Source organism: Equus przewalskii, chromosome 25, assembly GCF_037783145.1.
Source record: "Equus przewalskii isolate Varuska chromosome 25, EquPr2, whole genome shotgun sequence".
Classification (NCBI taxonomy): Eukaryota; Metazoa; Chordata; class Mammalia; order Perissodactyla; family Equidae; genus Equus; species Equus przewalskii.
The window spans coordinates 19,268,087-19,290,508 of NC_091855.1; the positions used below are offsets into that span (position 1 = coordinate 19,268,087).

Sequence of the window (22,422 nt, forward strand, 5' to 3'; positions counted from 1 at the left end):
CAAGTTACGCTGATGTTGCACCCAGGTGGTTACAGTTTTCTTCCCAGTTCTTCCCCCAGCCTTTGCTTCCTGTCATTTCGCTGGGCTTCCAGAGCTCCTTCCAGCCTTACTGAAAACACAGGTTTGCTAGGGCTGTGGAAATGAGCATTTAAAGGCTCTGTATTTCCTGTGGTTGGGTCTCAACTATTTTGAGTTTTAAGCCTTATTTAACATTAACAGATTATTGCAAATAAAATGTGTTTTCTTTTTGTATTAATAATTTTCAGTGTAGATTGTATATTTTTATTTAATTATAAGAAAGAGTTAATACTAGAAATTCTGAAGTAAAAAAAAATTCTAAATTATCCCTAAAAATTTTAAATAAAATAAAGAATATCGTTGACTTTATTTCTTTAAGAGAAGACTGTCTTGGTAACTGCCTTTCCTAAAGCTTTCTGGTGATCTTAGCATAACCTTCATTCAATCAAATATCTCTCCTGCCTTTGTATAAACATAACACAGTAGACTTAGAATTACCTGTGGTGTAATGTTGCTACTTGGGCAATAACTAAGTTAAGCTTCTATATGTATGTGGGTAGGGCTCAAGTTTCTGTCTTGTTCAGGAAGGTACTGTAGCTGTGGTTCTTAAGAGTCCGTGAATCTCCTCAAATTATAAACAAAATTGTGTGTGTGTGCCTATACATATATATTTTTCTGCAGAGTATCTATGGTTGTCATTAGATTTTTTTTTTTAGATTTTTTTTTCCTTTTTCTCCCTAAAGGCCCCCGGTACATAGCTGCATGTTCTTAGTTGTGGGTCCTTCCAGTTGTGGCATGTGGAATGCCACCCCAGCATGGCCCAATGAGCAGTGCCATGTCCACACCCAGGATCTGAACCGGCAAAACCCTGGGCCAGTGGAGCAGAGCACGCGAACTTAACCACTCGGCCACGGGGCTGGCCCCTGTCATTAGATTTTTTAAAAGGTCTTTATTAGGGGTTGAATTGTGGCCCCCTAAAAAAGATATGCCAGGGTCCTAACCCCTAGTACCTCGGAATGTGACCTTATTTGGAGATAGGGTCTTTGTAGAGGTAATCAAGTTAAAATGAGGTCATTAGGGTGGGTCCTAATCCAGTATGACTGTGTCTTTATAAAAGGTACATTTAGACACAGAGGCAGACTCACATGGAGGGAAGATGACATGAAGAGACACAGGGAGAAGACAGGCATTTAGAGGCCAAGGAAAAAGGCCGAGAACAGACTGCCCTCACAGCCCTCAGAAGGAAGAAACCCTGCTGACCCCTTGATCTCGGACTTCTAGCCTCCAGAACTGTGAGATCATAAGTTTCTGATGTTTAAGCCACTCAGTTTGTGGTAGTTTGTTACAACAGCCCCAGCAAACTATACACTCTCTACCTGTTAGGGTGCTTTTGTCGACAAATTACAGAAAACTCAACTAAGATGGCTTAACGAATAAGGATGTTCCATATATCAAGAAGTCCAAAGGGACTCCATGTTTAGGGTTGGTTAATTCAGTGAGTCAACATCATCGGAGACCCCTGTTAGTTCCGTCTTTCTGCTGTGCCACCTTCAGTGTGTTAGCTTCCCTCTTAGGTTGGCTTCCATTATATTTGCAAGATGGCTGCTACAGTTTTTGACATCATATGCTGACAACAGTATCCTAAGATAGAAAAGAGAATTGTTTCGACTGTGTGCGTCCTTTTATCAGTGAGAAAAATCCCAGAAGCTCTGAAGCAGATTTCCCCTCACGTGCCATTGAACAGTGTTGGTCACATTCCTGTGCCTATACCAATCCTTGTCAAGAGAAAGGAGACTACTATGACTGGTTTAGATGGACCAATAACGGTTCATCCTCTGGGACGGGGACACAGCCCAGTCTCCCCTAAGTACATGATCATCGTATACTCGAATAAAATAGGGCTTTGTTAGCAAAGAGTAAGTGAGGGAATACCTATGGGTAGACAACTAGCTATGTCTGCCAGTCTATGACCCCAGAAGGTTAAGGACCACTATTTTTAAGACAGGTGGTGTTTCTATAGCAAGATACACAATCAGGACTAAGCTCTGTTTAGATATCTGAGTAGTGACCCAGGTTTAAGAATTTCTAAGTTAGTAGTAACTGAAAGGGATTGAGTTAAGTGTTATAGTTTTTGGGGGTTTTTTTAGTGAGGAAGATTGTCCCTGAGCTAACATCTGTGCCAGTCTTCCTCTATTTTTTATGTGGGATGCCACCACAGCATGGCTTGATCAGCAGTGTATAGGTCCACACCCAGGATCTGAACCCATGAATCCTGGGCCACTGAATCGGAGCGTGTGAACTTAACCTACATCACTGGGCTGGCCCAAAGTTTTTTAACTTATAATTCAATAAATATGTGAGTGCCTACTATGTGGATGTACTCTGCTGAGCACAGAGTTATAGAGAAAAAGAACATTCTTGTCCTTGAGATTACAGTTTATTGGAGAGCACTAGGGAAGGGTACTTATCTCAGGCAGGGCCAGAGAAAGTAATCCTAAACAGTCTTTATGGATGGGCAGTGAATGTGTGTGTGTGTGTGGTGGCGAAGTGGTGATTGCTGCACAGAACAGTGGGTAAGGAATAGTCTGGATACGCAACAGTAAATGCAAAGGCCTGAGGCATGCTGTGCTTGGGGAGCCACTGAGTAAGCAGTTAGGAGATGAGGATGGAAAGCTACAAGGGATCTTGATTGTGCATATAAGCCAAGGTATTATCCAGAGGCTATATGGCCACTGAAGAATGGTCAGCAGGGGGGTGACCTCAATTGACCTCTTCTTGGGAAGAGCACTCTGACAGTTGAGAGCCGAGGCTGTTGACTTGTTTTTCACTGTATTTTTCTCCTTTTCTTTTTAGTGTCTGGTGTCTTTTTTAGTGTCTAGTGGACCACTAGAGGCAGGGAGACCAGTTTTGGAAGATGCAGGACAGGAGTTATAGATGACTCTCACTTTCTAACATGAGTACTTTTTAATTGGTTTTATTAACTAGAATAGAGAATACCAGAAAAAATACTCTCTGGGCCTGGGAGATACTTGTTTTCAACCTGTTGTATCTTGTTTGCCTAATGGGACATTCTAAGACATCACTTTAACTTAGCTAAATGTGGGTTTAATAAACAATTTAGGCTTATACAAATGAACATATATATATACTCCTTCAGTTACTTATAGATATAGTCATCATATACAGATACATTCTTGTTTGTTATTAACATCAGCAGCTAACATTTCCTTATATGTGCCTGTCACTGTGTCCAGCTCCTTATCCATATCCTGATACCACTCCTGTGCAGGGTAGCTACTGTTATTATCCTCATTATACAGGTGAAGAAAGAGGGGATGACTTGCCCAAAGTATTGAATGACAGGCAGGACTAGAATTGAGGCATGTGTGATTCCAAAGCCTCTGCTCCTAAACTTGCTTGCTGAGTGTGGCCTCAGTCCTCTGAGCACGGGAACTGGGGAAAGCTTTTGGTCCTGGCCCTGGGTACTCTCCTGAGGTCTACTTAGCACTGCCATGAATAAGTCACTTCTTAAGGCCAGTCTTCCCTTTACCCAGCTAACTACTAGAAAGAAGCATGAAGCACAGTGTATCTCTATAGATATGGGTGGAGGAGGGGCTTAATCCAGCCCTTCCCTAGCTAAATTGTGACTTGCTAGAATTTTTAAGGCCCTTAATTTCTCAAGAAAAACAGATACTGGGGCCCCTTTAGACTGGATGAAGTCAATTTGAGAACAGTTGGCTTGTTCTTGGACCATCGTCTGTCTTGCAGCGAGAAATTACCATTGACGACTCATTCCTTTGAGAAGTTGCCCACACAGAAACTAGAGCAAACTCCAGGCTTAGTTTAAATGTCAATTCCTTTGGAAGGCCATGCCTAATCCCTAGACTTGGTTTATTCCTACTTCATTCCCATTCCCAGGATATATGCTCTACCAGCACCATCTCCTTCCTCCTACCCTAACCCAGTATTGCAGTTACTTGTCAGTTTCTGCTTTGTTCTCCACTGGGTCCTCAGTGCCTGACACGCACATAGATGCTAGGAAAATTCACGAGAGGAGAGAAGAGACCAGACAACTTCTGGGTTTAAGCAGTCTCTTTAAGATATAAGTGATAACTTTACCAATAAAACATTCAGTTTGGCTGCTGGTGTTACTGCTCCTTGTGCTTCTTCTGTTTTTTCTTTGCCTCTCTGTATTTGTAAATGTACAAATCCACATGAAAAGGAAATTCTGGCATTAAATGCCATATGATGTAGTTGTGCAAAGGATTATTTATAGACCCAAACACTGTTCTCTCTATGAATTTATAATCTCTATAGACTGAAAGAAATTAGGTTCCCCGAGGTGGCTGCTGTTCTTAGTTAGCCCAGATAAAATCCTTTAATTCTTCCCTATCAACTTTATGTAGTCCCCTATACTTATGGAGGTTTTGAGATCACTAGGTGAAAATTTTTATATTAATTATTCATAGTAAAGGGAAAGAGTTTACTTTTTGTACATCTTTCTCACTTTTCCATGTCTTATACTTTAGACCATACTCGTTTTCACAAATCCCTTCTAGTTAATGTCTACTAAACATTAATTAACTTACTCTTTACTTTCCCAAGCACTAATGGAAAGACTGGATTATAACCAATCTAATACTCTCTGGACATTCTACCAGACACTTTCCTCAATGTGATTTAAGGCAGTTTGTAATCACTCCTTGCGGTCTTGAGGCCAGTTTTCAATTCATGAGACTCATATATCCTGGCTAGTTTTAATTAATTTTGCAAGGAAGATGCCAGGAGAAGCAGTATTAAATGCTTTCTTATAATCAGGTTCTTTCATCTATTGGGTTCTTGTCAGCCACTAATCTTGTAACACACCAAAATCCAGAAGTTTCTCTGATATAGTTTGTTCTTTACTCTTTTTCTTCATTGCTTAATACTCGTGGTTTGGGTAACCTTATCTTTATGGTTGTTTTAAATAAAGAATTGTTAACTAGGTGAAAGGTAGTTAACTTTTAAAGGGGTAAAAGAACACTCCAAGGTGTGCAGAGGTAGCAGCCACAGACAGCTGTTACCTCGAGGGCGGAAGGAGGGTGAACTGCAGAGGAACTGAGAAACTTAGAGGAGGTCTCCACAAGGCTGACGTTCAGACATCTGAAGAGAGGACTTGGCTGCCGCAGAAACATGCTGCCCCTGCCAGAGGGTACTCCACTGGTGAATTGCAGGAGCAGCCAGAGAGGGCCCGGCCACTGAGCTGAGGGCTGCCATTGGCAGGGTGAACTTTGCTGGGACCCCCACGTACAAACCTGCTTGTCACTGCGCAGAAAAACCACACGCTGTAAGAAGGAAGAAGAGTTATTTCTTCCTGCTTCAGTCTTGCAGCCTCCCACCAGTGCCCTCTCTATTGGTAAGCTTAACATCCAGCCAGCTGACAGTGGAGAAATGTAGCCTGTGCGGGATCCAGCTCTGGCATCACAAAGCAGGGCAGAGAAGGGCGAGTTAGGAGCTGAGAGGCAATAAATGAATAACGGGCACAGTGAGGAAAAGCCTTGTGTAACGTTAAATCTCACAAATTAAATAATTTCATTTTGCATTATAAATAGTTTTTGTTTTGTTTTTTAATATATGTTTATTTCTCTCAAAGTAGGGTACTCCTGTAACTTTCGCAGTTGGCTGGGTAGCATTCACCATCTAAATAACACCATCTGAGGCAGTGATAGACTCAGCTGTAAATGTCCCTCAAATTGTTGGCTACTTTTCACAAAAGGGTTTAATAACTATTATTCTATCAATAGGTTTTAACAGATTTTCAAAATTAAAAAAACAAATCTGCTAGTAATTGGAAGACAAAGCATGGATATGAATAGAAGATGGCTCTTCCAACCTTTTAACCACATTGAATTCTCCTAGTTTCTTTTATGACTAATTCTCTCTTCTAACCATTTCATTTTTCTTGAATTGTTATTATTCTCTCTCAGTTCGTTTTTAGCCACATTGAGCCGTCGTGTTCCTGACTTCCTTTAGCACTCAATGGTTATTTATGCTTGTGTTCCTAACTAAATTGTAAGACTCTTGCTGTCAGGGACCATGCTTTATATTATTTTTGTATATTACAAAACAGTATTGTGCAAATGCCTGTTGAATAGATGGAATCTTGTTTATTTACAGAATAAGAAATGGAAACAGCCTTCAAGGCAATCAGAGAACAGAGAAGTACTTTCCCATTCTTTCCTCCATTGCTGCTTTTTCAGAAGCTACCCACTGTCTCTTGCTTTTTAGAAAGACTGTAACTAACATTAGGACTATAAAGACAAAACCAAGGTGGGAGTGGGGAGGATGACAAAACAGAATCATGGGGAAAGCTGAAGTATTTATAGTGAAAAATAAATTTAGGAAGAGAGTGCTTCCAGGTTAATGATGGTTTTAATACACATATTTGCTTTCCTTTCCTTCCCAAACTCTACTAAAAAAATTTTTTTTAAAGATATAAGCCCTAACAAAGAGAACAGGAAAGAGGACAACAGCAAAATTTTGGAAGCTGGTAGGCATGTGAACTTAGCAGACCTAAGAAAAACCATCCTAAGTGAGGAAAGCCAAGAACCAAGCTAGTTCACACCTCACAGTACTCCAAAAGGCTGAAGATTGGTACTAGGTAGAAGGGGGAGATGGTTTAAATAAGGAAAAGTAATTAAAATTTGTTTAAGAAGAAGTCAGATGTCGACTGTACTTCAGTTAAAAAAAAAAAAAAGTATGGGGCCAGCCCCATGCCCTAGTGGTTAAGTTCGCACACTACACTTCGGCAGCCCAGGGTTTCACCGGTTTGGATCCTGGGCGCGGACATGGCACCGCTCATCAAGCCGTGCTGTGGTGGCGTCCCACATGCCACAACTAGAAGGAACCACAACTAAAATATACAACTATGTACTAGGGGGCTTTGGGGAGAAGAAGGAAAAATAAATTCTTAAAAAAAAAAAAGGAGTCACATACCTAGATCACCTGCTTTATTCTACCACAAAAGACTGCAACTTTATTTTCTAGAGAGGGTAAAACAAAGTGGTTCCTCAACTGGTGGATGCCAGACCAACTGAGGAAGGGGATTCTGTACTGAAAATGCAGTGAATTGTGTACACTGTATGCTGAGACTACCCCTCCCTCCACAGCCAGGCCTTCACCCTCCAGTCAGGAGGTTGGAAGAGACTTCTCTGGGGAATCTGACCAGCCCAAGAAGAGTCAAGGCACTGACACTGAAAGTCTACAGCTGAACAACCTGGTCATACTGCAGTAAAGTTCATAGTCAACAAATCCAACTCCTACACTCAGACCTTTCAAGCAGCTTTTTAGTCCCCTGTTCTTACATATGAAAAAGCAATGAAAGATTATCAATATTTGAGATAAATCCCTAACATAAAAAATGAAGACCAAAGGCAACAAATGAAAAAAATCAGCTTGGAGAAAATGGACTATGCAGACTATCTCATTAATATCCTCAGAGAAAGAAGATGTTTCAAATGTAGGGGCCAGTCTGGTGGCGTAGCAGTTAAGTTCTTGTCCTTTGCTTCAGCGGCCCAGGGTTTGCAGGTTTGGATCCTGGATGTGGACCTACACACCCCTGATCAAGCCAGGCTGTGGCAGCATCCCACATACAAAGTAGAGGAAGATTGTCACAGATGTTAGCTCAGGGCTGATCTTCCTCACCCAAACAAAAAAAATTGCAAATATAATAAGAACAGGATGCTATTGGGGCCCGCCCCATGGCTGCGTGGTTAAGTTCACATGCTCTGCTTCCGTGGCTCAGGGTTTCACTGGTTCAGATCCTGGGCACGAACGTGGCACTGCTCATCAAACCACGCTAAGGCACATAGCACAACCAGAAGGACCTACAACTAGAATATACACCTATGTACTGGGGTGCTTTGGGGAGAAGAAGAAGAAAAAAAGAAGAAACTGTGACATAATATGTTATTTAAAAAAAAAAAAAAACAGGATGCTATTAAAAAGAACTATGTAGAGAACAGGAAAGAACTCACGGAAAGGAAAAACATGATAGAAAACTCAAAGAAAGTTTTCAGAGTTAAAGTTAAGGAATTCTCCCAAAAAGTAGAGCAAAAAGACATGAACAAAAGAGAAGAAAACCAGTCTGTGAGAGGCAAAAATGTGAATAATAGGAGTTCCAGAAAGAGAAAGAAAGGGAAACAGAAGAAATCATTAATGAAGTGCTTCAAGAACACTTCCCCAAATTGAAGGACATCGATTTCCAGTCCGAAAGGTCCAGGTGCCACCAAAATAGATGAAAACAGACCTACTCCAAGGCAAATCATTAGGAAATTTCAGAACTCTGAGGAAAAGGACAAGATCTTGGAAGCTTCTAGAGAAGACAGACAAAAAACAGGTTTCATACAGAGGATGAGAATCAGAATGTCTTCAACACTGGAGACCATTGAAGCAATGCCCTCAAAATTCTGAGGGAAAATTATTTTCAACCTAGAATGCCAACTCAAGTGAGAAGATAAAATAAAGACATTTTTAGACACAGAAGATCTCAAAAAATTGACCTCCCATAAATTCTTATGAACTATTGGAAGTCATGTACCACCCAAATGAGGGAATAAGCCAAGAAAGAAGACATGGGATACAGAAAACAGGGGCTCCCCACAGTGATTGCTGTGCACCAGGCACAGAGGACAACTAGACCATATTGGAGACTTCTTCGGGCAGATGAAATTGTCCTATTACATGATACATCTCAATATCTTAAGATTTAGACAACAGGCAGACGAAGTCTGTGGCTGAATTAGAGATAAGTACATAAAAAACCAGGCAAACTAAAAAACCAGGGAAGACAAAAATGCAAAAAAGGAAAAGTAATCATAGTTTATTACATGGCTTGTTATAAATAACACACATAATCATAATAATGTAGAAAGTGAAGTGAATATTAATCTAAGTAGTTACAGTATGTAACTGAGAGGATAAGTTCTGGGATACTTGCACATGTGTTGTGAGAATTAAGGTGGAGGGGTGGAGAAAGGAGCTAAATCATCACTTTCTATATTGAAGGAAGTCGATAGATAATGCCTCAAATTGAAAAATCAAGAAACAGTAATACAAGCATATTATTTAGTCATTTAGAGACATAGAGGTAATATAAAATTATCAGCTAAACAGGGTGAAAATAGTTGCCACTGAGAAGGAGTTAAAGGTGAACTGCAGTTTTTCATAACAAATGATTTAGAATTACTTGATTTTTGAAACATGTACATGTATAACTTTAATTTTTCAAAAAATAACTTAATTGTTAAAAATAAGTGAAATAGGTAATAGGAAGGACAGAGACAGGGTGTTGTAACATTTAGAGATTCAAAGCTCAATAATGTTTAATAGGAAAATAAATGGAAACCAAAACAGGAAATGTATATGAATAGGCCAAAAAGTAAAAGATGTCTACCTCTGTTTGTTTATGGAAAGGAAGCTAATTACTTTGAATTCAAATGTGATTGCTTACATATTTTCAGTGTTTGTGTTATAAAATCTGCATGCCCAAACTTATTATAATCCAAAATAAGTAATTCAGTATTTGAGTGGGAAGCAGCTGTTTATTTCCATCTAGTGATAAGAAATAGAACCCAAAACTCAAGCCCTTAGCAATCTGTTGGTGACATGATTCGCTTAAGGAATTTCACTCCTCCCCATCCTTCCTCCCTTGATGTAAGTGGTACTTTTCTGAGTATTTAGTTGGATTACAATTCAGTTGGGGAAAAAAGTTAAATTCTATGCTAATTTCCATTATTAAAGTCTTCTAAATACTGACCTCTGGTAACTGGTAGGTTTTGGTGGATCGGATTTCACTTTTAACATGGCATTGAACTGTACATTTAATGCTAGGTCTGGGTGATCTCTCCCGGGAGAGAGGAATTGATGGATCCTTTTTCTGCCAGTCCCTGGTGGCCTGTCAGGAGAGCAGGTGTTGATGGGATGGCTCATGCATTCAGGAGTCATAGTGCAAATCCGATCAAGGCATATATTCCCCAAACCACTCAGGCTAGTGTCTCTCATGGGGAAGAAGCCAACATTGGCCTCCTAAGCTTTTTTTTAAAAAAAGAAAAAGAAAGAAAGAAAAACTAATTATCAACCTACAGCAAATGTCATTCAGCTGAAATCCCTGAAGGATAAGGGCATAGATGACAAATGTTCCTGGAGAGAGGGTTGAGCTGTCACTTGTCTTTTTAATGGATCGTCCATGTTTGGCTATAGAATCACATGCTATTTCTCCTTATTTTGTGTTTCATCTGAAGAAATACTGAATATCTGCAAGCACAAAGAATTGTACAATTTCTATAAACCTCTTGGGTTTGAACAGAATCCTAGTGTCAAGGAAGATGATAAGGGGTTCTATCGCTGTTAAAGTATTCAGGGGCCAGCTGTCTATTGACTGAGTTGTCCCTAATTCTCCACCTATTTTTCCTTCCTTTCGATTAGACTCATTACATGCCATTTGGTCTGCATTGACTAACCATGGGCATTTATCCATGTCCTGTTCCAGAGGACAGAGTTAGGGACAATGGGGAGAAGTTTGAGAGAGGTTTGTTTGTTTGTTTGTTTTGCTTTTGCTACAATATTAAGGAAGAACTTTCCAAATGTCCAGAGATTAAATAGACTCTCAAAAAGTACCAAGTTGCCCATCACTGGACTGCTGAGACACAGCTCTGCGATCAGCTCTGAATGTTACCAGATGCTGCTTGGGAATAGGTAGGAGCTTCAATTAGGTGATCTCAAATATTCTTTTCAACTATAGGAATTAAGGATTCTATCTTATTTTTTTCCTTTCAACAGAAGATCTACAAAATAAACAGCTAGTCTCCATGTTGAATTGCTCCATTTTTATAATATTTCTGTTTACTCCTAATCTTATAGTCCTCTCTGTTGTAACAGTTGTTATTTATTAATGGGGCTGGCAGTGCTATTAGCACTTGCCTTTAATTAATAACGTTCTGATAGAAAAATTAACCAGTTTTTCCAACACTATTTAGAGTAAAAGGAAATATACTTAATCTGAAGTCTGAATGATTTGGGTTAGATAATAGGAAGAATTTCTGGACTGAGAGGGATGTTAAAATTTGGATAGAAGTATGAAATTGTCTATTTTACAGGCCTTTGAAAGTAAGACAGATTTCGTATCTTGGATGTCTTATTGACTTGAGCCTTGTCTCAGTGACTGATTATAAAATATCTTCTTTTCCCACGTTCTCAGTACATTTTTTCTCCTCTCCTTTAAGAGAAGTTTCTATTTTACCAGGAATACTGAGACTATCTTAAGTGAACCTTCTTCTCTGCCTTTCTCTTAATACCTGAGTCCTTTGTCTTTTTTCTCATCCTTTTTCCTAATTCCAAGTAATGTCCTTCTCAAAGGATTATCCCTCCTTTTCTTTGTATTCTAGTTTCTGTTTACTGGTGACTTGTAAGGAACCTTCAATCTTATTTCCATGTTTATTTCTTCTCTCTCCAGCATCAAAAGTCTGTTCCTCCTGCATCATCCAATTCAGCATGTCCAGTGGTAGAGATTTCATTTCCATTGCTAGACAATTAACATTATCCCACTAGAATTTTCCCTTCTCTCATACTTCTCTTAATTTATAGTTATAGTTGTTACTTGTAATATCAGTAGCAACAAAAAAAAGTGCAAATTTCTCTCACATGTAAATAGTTCAATGTCTTTTAAGAAATCTATCATAAATAAGCCAGCGAGAGGAGGATAATCTGTGTATGACTCCACTCATATGAGGAATTTAAAATTATGGACTAAGAACAGTTTAGTGGATACCAGGGGAAAGGTGGGGTGGGGGGTGGGCACAAAGGGTGAAGTGGTGCACCTACAACACGACTGACAAACATTAATGTACAACTGAAATTTCACAAGATTGTAACCTATCATTAACTCAAAAAAAAAAAAAAGAAATCTATCATAGTACCCTTTTTAAAAGTTCATTCTTGTAACCAATCGTGTAATTCAGTTGTTTCACAGTTATTAATTGAGCTTATATTATGCATCAGACACTGTTAGATTCTAGGATCTCAAAGATAAATACAACATCTGTGAGTAAGTCATCAGCCAGTGAGAGACATGCATGTGATTAAATAATTGTAGTACAGTGTAACAGAAGTTTGTATGTGGTTCATGGCTGACAAGAAGTGGGGAATAACCAACTCTGCCTGAGTGAGGGTTCAGGAAAGCCTTCATAGAAGAGACTCTTGAAGCTGAGTCTTGAAGAGTACATAAAAATTTGCCAGATGGATATCAAGCAGTGTAGGAAACAGAAGAGGGAAGAATACAGAAGAAGCCACAGGCCAGTCTAAGTAATTTGGATAACATACACAGGTACAGAAATATGAATTCACATGGTGCATTTGAGGAAATGCTAATTGTCCCTGTGTAGCTGGAGTGCTGGGAGAATAGCAGGAGATGAAGTTGTCCATTAGTAAGCTCCATGAGTGACAGGACCTTGACTGGCCCATTCATCATTGTATCCACATTACCTAGCACATAATAGACTCTTAGTAAATATCTGATGAATAAAGAAATAGAGATAGGAAGGGGCCTTGTAAACCATGAAAAAGGATTTAAACATTATTCTGAAGATGACTGGAAGTAATTGAAGATTTCTTTTTAAACCAGGGAGTAGTATGATTAGATTTGGCTATAGAAAAGTCTCTAGCTGTTGTGTGGAAAGTGGTTTTGTAAGAGAATAGAGTTGAGACTGGGAGATCAGTTAGGTTATCAGTAATAATCCAGAGATGAGATAAATAAAGGCAGTGGTAATGCAGACAATGTGACTGACGTGAGATGTTTGGGTTAGAGAATCAACAAGATTTAGTGACCAGTTGAAGATGGGAGTGAAAGAGAAGGAGCCAGCATGATCTTCCCAGGTTTCTAACATGGGTTACTCAGTAGATGTGCTCCCATTGCCTAGAATGGGGATCCAGAAGATGAAGCAGGTTTAAAGGGGAAAGATAAAAGTAAATGAAACCAGTGTCATCTTTTTTTTCTTAACTTTCATTTCTTTTTTTTTTTTTAAGATTTTATTTTTTTCCTTTTTCTCCCCAAAGCCCCCCGGTACATAGTTGTATATTCTTCATTGTGGGTCCTTCTAGTGTCGCATGTGGGACGCTGCCTCAGCGTGGTTTGATGAGCAGTGCCATGTCCACGCCCAGGATTCGAACCAAGGAAACATGGCCTCCTGCAGCGGAGCGCGCGAACTTAACCACTCGACCACAGGGCCAGCCCCAAAATCAGTGTCATCTTTAACTTCCTGTTGTGGCAGTTTTGAGATACCACTCTGGTTTCCTTTATTTGGATATAGATTCTAGTTTACCAACATTTTTCTTAAAATATAACAATGAAAACTGAATACAGCACTCTTAGTTGTGGACTGATCCCTGAGTAGTGTGGTATTGTTTCTTTTGATCTGGACACGGCTTCTGATAATGGAAACTAAGATTTTTGTTTATTTGTTTGTTAGCATTTGCATCTTCCAGAGTTAGCTCATAATGAACTTGAAAATCAACTAAAAACCTAAGGTTTTCTAGTTATCAAATCATGTGTCCACTCCTATCCTGCACAGTTTTTTAAAATTAAATATCAGATTTTACATTTATCCATTAGCCTTTTCTAGCCTCATTACTCTTCACACACTTCTCTGACTTCTGGGAATCTGTTCTTCCAGGCTGTATGCTTTCCTGTGAATCTTTATCTGTGGGTATTTCTGAAGATTCTGCCTCATTTATCTCTCCAAAAGCACTCTATGTCTTTGTCCTTTCCTGTGACTGTCATCTGGAATGCCTTGGCCCCTCCTTTCCACTCGTCCACATCTTATTCACACTCGAGGCCTAATTCAAGTCTAATTTTTTCTAGTCCTTAGTAGTGCTCTTTCCATCTCTGGACTCCTATAGCACTTATTCTTTAGCTATATTGTGGCCCTTATCATGCTTTGTCTTAATGGTTGTTTAAATATTTTGGTCTACTATTTCTTAGAATATTTTCTATATTATCAAAATATAGTCTTTGAAGGAGGGATCAAGTTTTTATGTTATAGGTTTCTTGCCTTGATAACTTAATAAGCTCTTGTAAAGGTAGATGAATGAGTTATAAAACCTCCTGAAATCTTTATCAGCTATGTGTTCATAAGGTTTTTACAGATTGCCCCCATAATTATATAATAGCTTGAGATTCTGTCATACCTTTCAAATAGGACTTTCATTATGCTAGAAAGCTTCTTGCTGCCCTCTTGTGAAAAGCTAGGTAATACTGCCAATTAACAATGTTTAGAAAAGTTAAGTAATTTTCATCTAAATTCCACTAACACCAGCCTTTTTAACATTTTTAGGATTTTTATTTATTCTACAGATTCTCAAGCATAATTACTAATGGGCATTTCTTCCCTTTGTGTGTGTATATGAGTTATGAAATGTTAATTTATTTGATTAACTGCCAGAATTTATAGTGCTTTTTTTTGCCAAATTACCAACCTAAAAGCAAAAGAAAATAAAAATAATTCTTAGTGAGATGAACTCTACAATATCCTATTTGATATTTTAGAAGTTGCTTTGGAGTTTAGATGTTACATTTTCTTTCTGATTAAATAGAAGAGATTGAAAAGTTATAGAGAGGTAGGGGTTTTTTTGTTTGATAATATAAGACTTGATTATAAAAATGGAGTTATGAATAATCCATACCATAAGCTCCCCTCCTCTTCCTTCCTCTTCCAAGATTGAGTAATCTTCAGTCCCTTTCCTTTTCTGAAAAGCCACTTTTCCTACTACAAACCATAGAAAAGATAACAAGCATTATGGACTTATTTATGCCTGTTATTAAAATCTATATGATGTGCATAAAATCAGATACAGAGCTTTACTCACTTAAAAATGAATTAGTCGAGGGGTTGGCCTTGTGACGCAGCGGTTGTTTGTACATTCCGCTTCGGCAGCCTACAGTTCTCTGATTTGGATCCCAGGTGCAGACCTACTCACCGTGTTATCAAGCCATGCTGTGGCAGGCGTCCCACATATAAAATAGAGAAAGATGGGCACGAATGTTAGCTCAGGGCCAATCTTCCTCAGCAAAAAGAGGATTGGGGGCAGATGTTAACTCAGGGCTAATCTTCCTCAAAAAATGAATTAGTTGAGCAGTTCTACCCAATTTGAATAGCAAAAGAAACTACAGAAATGGATATAAACTATCTAAAGTGAAGCACCAGGAGAAAAATATTGAAAACAGAATTAGTGTAACCTCAGTGGAACAATATGAAGCAGTCGAACATACATGTAATTGCAGTCCCAGAATAAAAGGAGTCAGGTGGAGGCCAGAAAAAATATTTAAAGAAACAAATAGCCAAAAAATTTTCCAAATATGGTATAAAGAAAGTCAGTGAAACCCAAACACAAACATGAAGAAAACTATACCAAGACATATCATAAATTGTGGAAAACCAGTGATAAAGGAAAAATCTTCAAAGCGGGCAGAAAGAAAAAGATACACAGATGAGCAAGCCCATGGTAATGGAATAAAATCTTTAAAATACTGAAAGGAAAAAAAACCTGTCAACTTAGAATTATATATCCTGCAAAAATATTCTTCAAAAATAAAGGCAAAATAAAGACATTTTTCTAGATAACCCAAAGCCAAGATAATTTGTCTCCAGAAATATTTAAGGACATTTAAGGCATAGCTAATAAGGCAACAGTAGAAATATAATGGAATACTAAAAAATACTTTGTTGATCCAAAAGAAGGCTGGGGAAAAAGGAACAAACAACATATGGGACAAATAGAATAACTAGCAAGATGATAGATATAAACCAAACCATATCAATAATTAAATATAAATGGTCTAATTATATACTTGACAGTTGTTAAGAGAGTAGAACTTAAATGTGATCACCATGTACATTAAAAGTCATAATTATGTGATGAGATAGAGGTGTTAACTGACCTTATTGTGGTAATCATTTTGTAATGGTAATCATTTTGTAATATATGCATGTATCTAATCATCACATTGTATACCTTAAACTTACATATGTGTCAATAATAGTAAAGCTGGGGGAAAAATATAAATGGTCTAAATACACCAGTTAAAAGGCAGAGATTATCAGACTGGATAAAAAAGCAAGCCTCAACTATATGCCATATACAAGCTTAAATATAAAGACGTAGATAAATTAAAAATAAAAGGATAGAAAAAGACACTTCATGCAAACGTTAATCAAAAGAAAGCTGGAGTGGCTATATTAATATCAAAGTAGAGTTGAACTAGGAATATTACCAATATTTCATAATGATAAAAGGATCAATTGATCAAAAGATAAGAGCAGAAGCAGTGAGTCCAAAAAGCTCATTCTTTGAAAAGATAAATAAAATGGATAACCCTCTACCTAGACTGATCAAGTAAAAAAAGAAAGAAGGCACCAATTACCAACATCAGGAATGAAAAGAGGGAGTGTCATTATAGATCCTACAGACAATGGAACGATAATAAGGAAACTTTATTCCAATAAATTTGATAGCTTAGGTGAAATGGACAAGTTCCTTGAAAGATGCAAATTTTCAAAATTGACTCAAGAAGGCAGAGAAAACCTGAATAGCTCTTCGTCTGATAAAGAAAGTGAATTTGTAATTAAAAACCTCACAAACAAAACTTCAGCTCAGATGGCTTCACTGATAAATTCTATTAAACATTTAATGAAGAGTTAGAATCCTTAACAAAATATTAGCAAGTCTGTTCTAGCAACATACAAAATAATAGTACATCATGATCAAGTGGAATTTATCTCAGGAATGCAAAGTTGGTTTAATATTTAAAATTAAAATAATTTACTATATAAACAGAACAAAGGAGAAAAAATATGATCATTTCAATGGGTATAGAAAAACCTTTTGGAAAATTCAACACGTATTTGTGGTTTAAAAAAAATCTCAGCAAACTAAAAGTAGAAAGGATCTTGATATCTACAGAAAACCTCTGTCATCATACGTAGTTGTGAAAGACTGAATGCTTTCTCCCTGAGACTGGGAACAAGGCAAGGATGTCTACTTTTAGCATTTTGCCAGAGGTCCTAACCAGTAGAATAAGGAAAGACAAAGAAATTAAAGGCATATAGATTGGAAAGGAGGAAGTTAATTTGTCTTTATTCATAGATGACATGATTCTTTACATAGAAATCTAAGGAATCTACAAAAAAGCTACTAAAACTAATAAGTGAAATAAAGCAAGATTGAAGGATACAAAGTCAAAATACAAAAATCAATTTTATTTCTATATGACAACAATGAACAATTGGTAAATGAGTTTTTAAGAAGAATACCAATATAACATCAAAACCCGTGAAATTCTTGGGAATAAATTTAGCAAAGTATGTGTAAGATGTATACTGAAACCTACAAAGCATTGTTGAAAGAAATTAAAGATCTAAGTAATGGAGATATGTACCATGTTTATGGATCAGAAGGCTGAATACTGTTATGTTAGTTCTCTCTAGATTGATCTGTATATTCAGTGCAATTCCAATCAAAATTCTTCCAGGCTTTCATGAGAAATTAAAAGCCAAATGATTCTAAAGTTTGTATGAAAATGCAAAGGACCTAGTAACCAGAACAGTTTTGAAAAAACACCCCACAATGTTGGAGGATTTACACAACCTGATTTCAAGTCTTACTGTAAAAGCTGTATTTATCAAGACAGTGTGGTTTTGACATAAAGACAGGGATAGAGATGAATAAAAGAGAATAAAGAGTCCAAAAATAGACCCATACATATGTAGTCAATTGGTTTTTGATACAGGTTCCAAAATAATTCACGGATAGTCTTTTTAAGAAATAGTGCAAGAACAACTGGATATCTATGTGGGAAGAAATGAACCTTGACCCATACCTCACAACATAAAAAAATGAACTTAAAATAGATCATGGGTATAAATGTAAAAGCTAAACACTGTAAAACTTCTAGTAGAAAATGTAAGAGAAAATCTTTGCATCCTTGGGATAGCCAAAGACTTCTTAGATAGCACAAGCGGCATAAACCATAAAACATAACTTGATAAATTATACTTCATCGAAATTAAAAACTTCTACTCATTAGAAGGCAATGTTAAGAAAATGAAAAAACAAATCATGGACTGGGATAAAATATTTGCAATACGTATGCAGTTGATCCTCATTCACAGATTCTGTATTTGCAAATTCACCTACCTGCTAAAATTTACAACCCCAAAAATCAGTATTTGTGGTGCTTTTGTAGTCCTTTGTGGACATGCACAGGGTGGCAAAAAATTTGAGTTGCCCAACATGCATGTTCCAGCTTGCGTCAAATAACATGGTGTTCTGCCTTATTGTTTTAGTTTTCATACTGTACACAAGTGTCCTTTTCACGGTCTATTTAGTGCCACATATTTTGCATTTTTATTCTCTTTCTTGATGATTTTCAATTTAGAATGGCCCCCAAGCATAATGCTGAAGTGCTGTCTAGTGTTCCTAAGTTCAAGAAGACCATGATGTGCCTTACGGAGAAAACACACGTGTTGGATAAGCTTCATGTAGACATGAGTTATGGTGCTGTTGGCTGTGAGTTTAATATTAATGAGTTGACACTATATATTAAATATATTAAATAAGGTGTCTTTAAACAGAAATACACTTAAAATGAGATTATGTGTTGATTGGTTGACTAAAATGTGACCAGAGGCTCTCAGGAGCCTGACCCTGTATTTGTCCAAGGAGCAGTGGTTCAGTGTTCACTAATTTACTGTTGATGGTGACTTTATAGAACATAACTACTTCAAATAATGAGAATCAGCTGTACCTGATGAAGGACTGTATGCACAATATATTTTTAAAAACTTAACTACTCAATAATAGAAAGATAAATCGTCCAAAAAATTAGTAAAATGTTTGAACTGATACTTCACAAGAGAAAATAAATGAATGGCCAATAAGCATGTGAAAGTGCAGTTAACATCATTAGCTGTCAGGGAAATCGTGCAAATTAAAAATCACATTGAGATACCACTACATGCCCATTAGAATAGCTAAAATTAAAGATAGACAATAGCAGGCTGGCCCCAGTGGCCTAGTGGTTAAATTTGGTGTGCTCCGCTTCAGCAGCCCAGGTTTGGTTCCCAGGCATGGACCTACACCACTCATCTATCAGTGGGCATGCTGTGGCAGCAGCTCACATACAAAAAGAAGATTGGCAGTGGATGTTAGCTCAGGGCAAATCTTCCTCAGCAAATAAAAAAAAGACAATAGCAGGTGTTGGGGAGGATGTGGAACAACTGGAACTTCATACGTTACTGATGGGAATGTAAAATGGTACAGCCACTTTGGGAAAGTTTGGCAATTTATTATAATGTTAAACATATGTTTACTATATAGTTTAGCAATTCCAGCCCTGATTTTTTACTCAAGATAAATGAAAACATGTCTGCACAAAGACTGTGCAAAATATTCATGGTAGTTTTATTCATAATAACCATAAGTTGGAAACATTCCAAAGTCCATCAACCAGTGAATGAATAAACAATAGAATACTACTCATCACTAAAAAGCAACAAATGACTGATACGTGTAGCATATCATACCATAATGGATATAAAAATGTTATGCTGAAGAGTATCTACTATATGATTTTATTCATATGAAATTCTAGAAAAGGCAAATCCAATCTATAGTGACAGAAAGTAGATTAGTGGTTGCCTAGGACTGGGGTGATATTGGGGTTGATTGTAAAAGGGCACAAGGGAACAATTTGGGTTGATAGAAATATTCTATATCTTGATTGTGATGACAGTTACACAATTTTAAACATTTGTGAGAACTTGTCAAACTGTGATTAAAAATGGATGCTATTTACCATATGAAAGATATCAACTGAACAATGCAAACAAGTTTAAGTGATAAATAAGAATTTGGAAGTAAATAAATACAGATTGTACAAAAAAAATAATGTAACAAGCTTTATCATGTTTACCAAAGGAAGAAGGGAAGATTTGATAGTGGTTGTGGGATAGAATGCAAGAGAGTTATTGTTTGGAAGGTACATTCTTCTTGCTGCACTATTTTATTCACTAATGTTCAGCCTTTTGGGAGGTCAAATTATCTTGCACTCAAACTGCGCTTACAGATAAAGTCATAGGGGCCGGCTCCGGGGCCGAGTGGTTAAGTTCGCATGCTCCGCTGAAGCAGCCCAGGGTTCGGATCCTGGGCACGGGCATGGCACCGCTCATCAGGCCACGTTGAGGCGGCGTCCCACATCGGACAACTAGAAGGACCTGCAACTAAGATATACAACTATGTACCCGGGGGGGTTTGGGAAATAAAGCAGAAAAAAAAAGAAAAGATAAAGTCATAGCACAAACATGAGAGCACTTTAAATCACCTGGAAATAGTGCGAGCGCAAAGTGATTAAAGAATTATAGGAGATGTTATCCCTTTATCCCTCTTGCTTAGAATATATGTACTAAGCAGATGTTGGGCTTCATTCAGACACGGCACACAATACAAATTTTGTTCATGTGATGATCTCTGACTGGAGAATGACGGTGTTATATAGAATGGACGAATGTTGAAATAGTACTTTTTATAAAACCATTATATAAAAACAAAAGCCTATTGTATTTTATACCCCAGAAACAATTAGAATATAGCATGTTCTAAAAAGATAACTTTCCCAATAGCAACAAGAATTTAAGATACTTAACAATTTAATCTACCAAAAATTTTGTAAAACCTACATGGAGAAAATTATAAATTTTTTTGATAGACATTGAAGCAAACCAAAACAAATGTCATGAACTAAAAGGAAAACAAAGCCCACTATACTGAAAACTTTTAAAAAGTTATCTAAAAAGAAGTGAACAGGCATTATGTGAGTAAAATCTGCATTACATAGACCTGGAAATTAGAAAGTGAATTTAGATCCAGTATTCTCATATGTCTTTCATTTTAATTCTTAAAGCAAACTTAAATCACGTTTCTTGGGAAATTTATACCTGAAATGTTTGAAATACCGAATGCTGTTTCTTTTCCCTGGAAAGCTTTGTCCGTTTCCCTTTTTCTGTGCTCCTGTCCAGTCCTCTGTTACAGCCAGTACCAAAGTATTTTATACATGATGTACAGTCATGCGTCGCATCACAACAGGGGTACATTCTGAGAAATGCGTCGTTAAGTGATTTCATTATTATGCAAACATCATAGAGTGTACTTACACAAACTTAGGTGGTATAGCCTACTACACACCTAGGCTCTATGGTACTAATCTTCTGGGACCACTGTCGTATATGCAGTCCATCGTTGACTGAAACATCTGTTATGTGGTGCATGACTGTATATCTCTCTCGTCTGTGGACTGCTTTAGGTCAGGGACAGTGGGGAGATAACTGTAGCAAAGTGGTTAAGAGCACAGGCTCTGGAGTTAAGGCCACCTGGGTTCTAATCCTGCCTCTGCTACTTAGCTGTATAAACTTGAGTAAGCTATGTAATGTCTCTGTGTCTCATTTGTAAATTGAATGTGATAAATGGTGCCTATTTATAGGGTGTTGTGAAGATTTTAAATAATGGTAACACATGTTAAGTACTTTGAATAATACCCAGCATATAATCACCACTCGGAAGAGCAGTCGTGTTCTTAGCCATTCAGCAGCACAAACTCTTCACTGGTATACTCTACATTTTGAACAATGTGTGATAAACATGTTAACGTTACAGTGATACCAGTCAGGTGGAACTTAGGACTGAGCAGGTTGTTATGTGACCTGTGGAGCAGGGTATAATTTGTTTTAAGTAAGAGGTAAGAAGCATAATGTCAAGTCAGCACCAGGAAAGATGGCACTAATTAGAACAAGTGAGAACTTTCCCTCACAAATATATATTAAGAATATAAGAATGTGTTCAGATCAGAAAATTATTCTACTCAAATAGCCCCACAGGACTGAAGGGCAACCAAGTACCTAGTGTGACAATTATGGAGGCTCTTATGGACCCTGTCAGAAATTATACCATGGGAATAACTGTGTTAACTTGTGTAATGATTATCTGAATCTTTTAATCTCTTCACAATGTGAATGCAAAAAGGTGAGCATTACTAATCCTACATGAAGTTGTGCTCAATAAATACATATTGAATGAGCCAATTTAAAAAAAAGATACTATCAATATTATTCATAGTATCTTCAGAGCATAGCACAATAATGAACCCATGGAAAGTCTACAATTAAATGCTTTTGTAAAATAAGTTATCTACAGTGCTCATGACCTGAGTTAGGATTGCTAATTCAGTTATTACATTTAACCAATTATTTACATGTACTGAGGATTACTTAGTTTTCATAGCAACCTTAATCTTTCATTTCATGGATTTTGATATGTTTAAAT

General features: G+C 37.4%; 1 protein-coding gene and 1 long non-coding RNA gene across 4 annotated transcripts in view; one reads left to right on the forward strand and one right to left on the reverse strand.

The window, feature by feature from the left end:
* LOC139079361 (uncharacterized) overlaps positions 1-21,159 on the reverse strand; it is a 46,585-nt gene extending 25,426 nt beyond the window's left edge. Inside the window, exons 1-3 of the long non-coding RNA XR_011532944.1 lie at positions 21,042-21,159; positions 14,917-15,044; positions 14,734-14,816 (exon numbers count right to left, since the gene is read on the reverse strand). This is a non-coding gene — a long non-coding RNA (uncharacterized lncRNA). The remainder of the gene's footprint in view (positions 1-14,733; positions 14,817-14,916; positions 15,045-21,041) is intronic.
* LIN52 (lin-52 DREAM MuvB core complex component) overlaps positions 1-22,422 on the forward strand; it is a 112,451-nt gene that overhangs the window by 68,106 nt on the left and 21,923 nt on the right. The window lies entirely within an intron of this gene.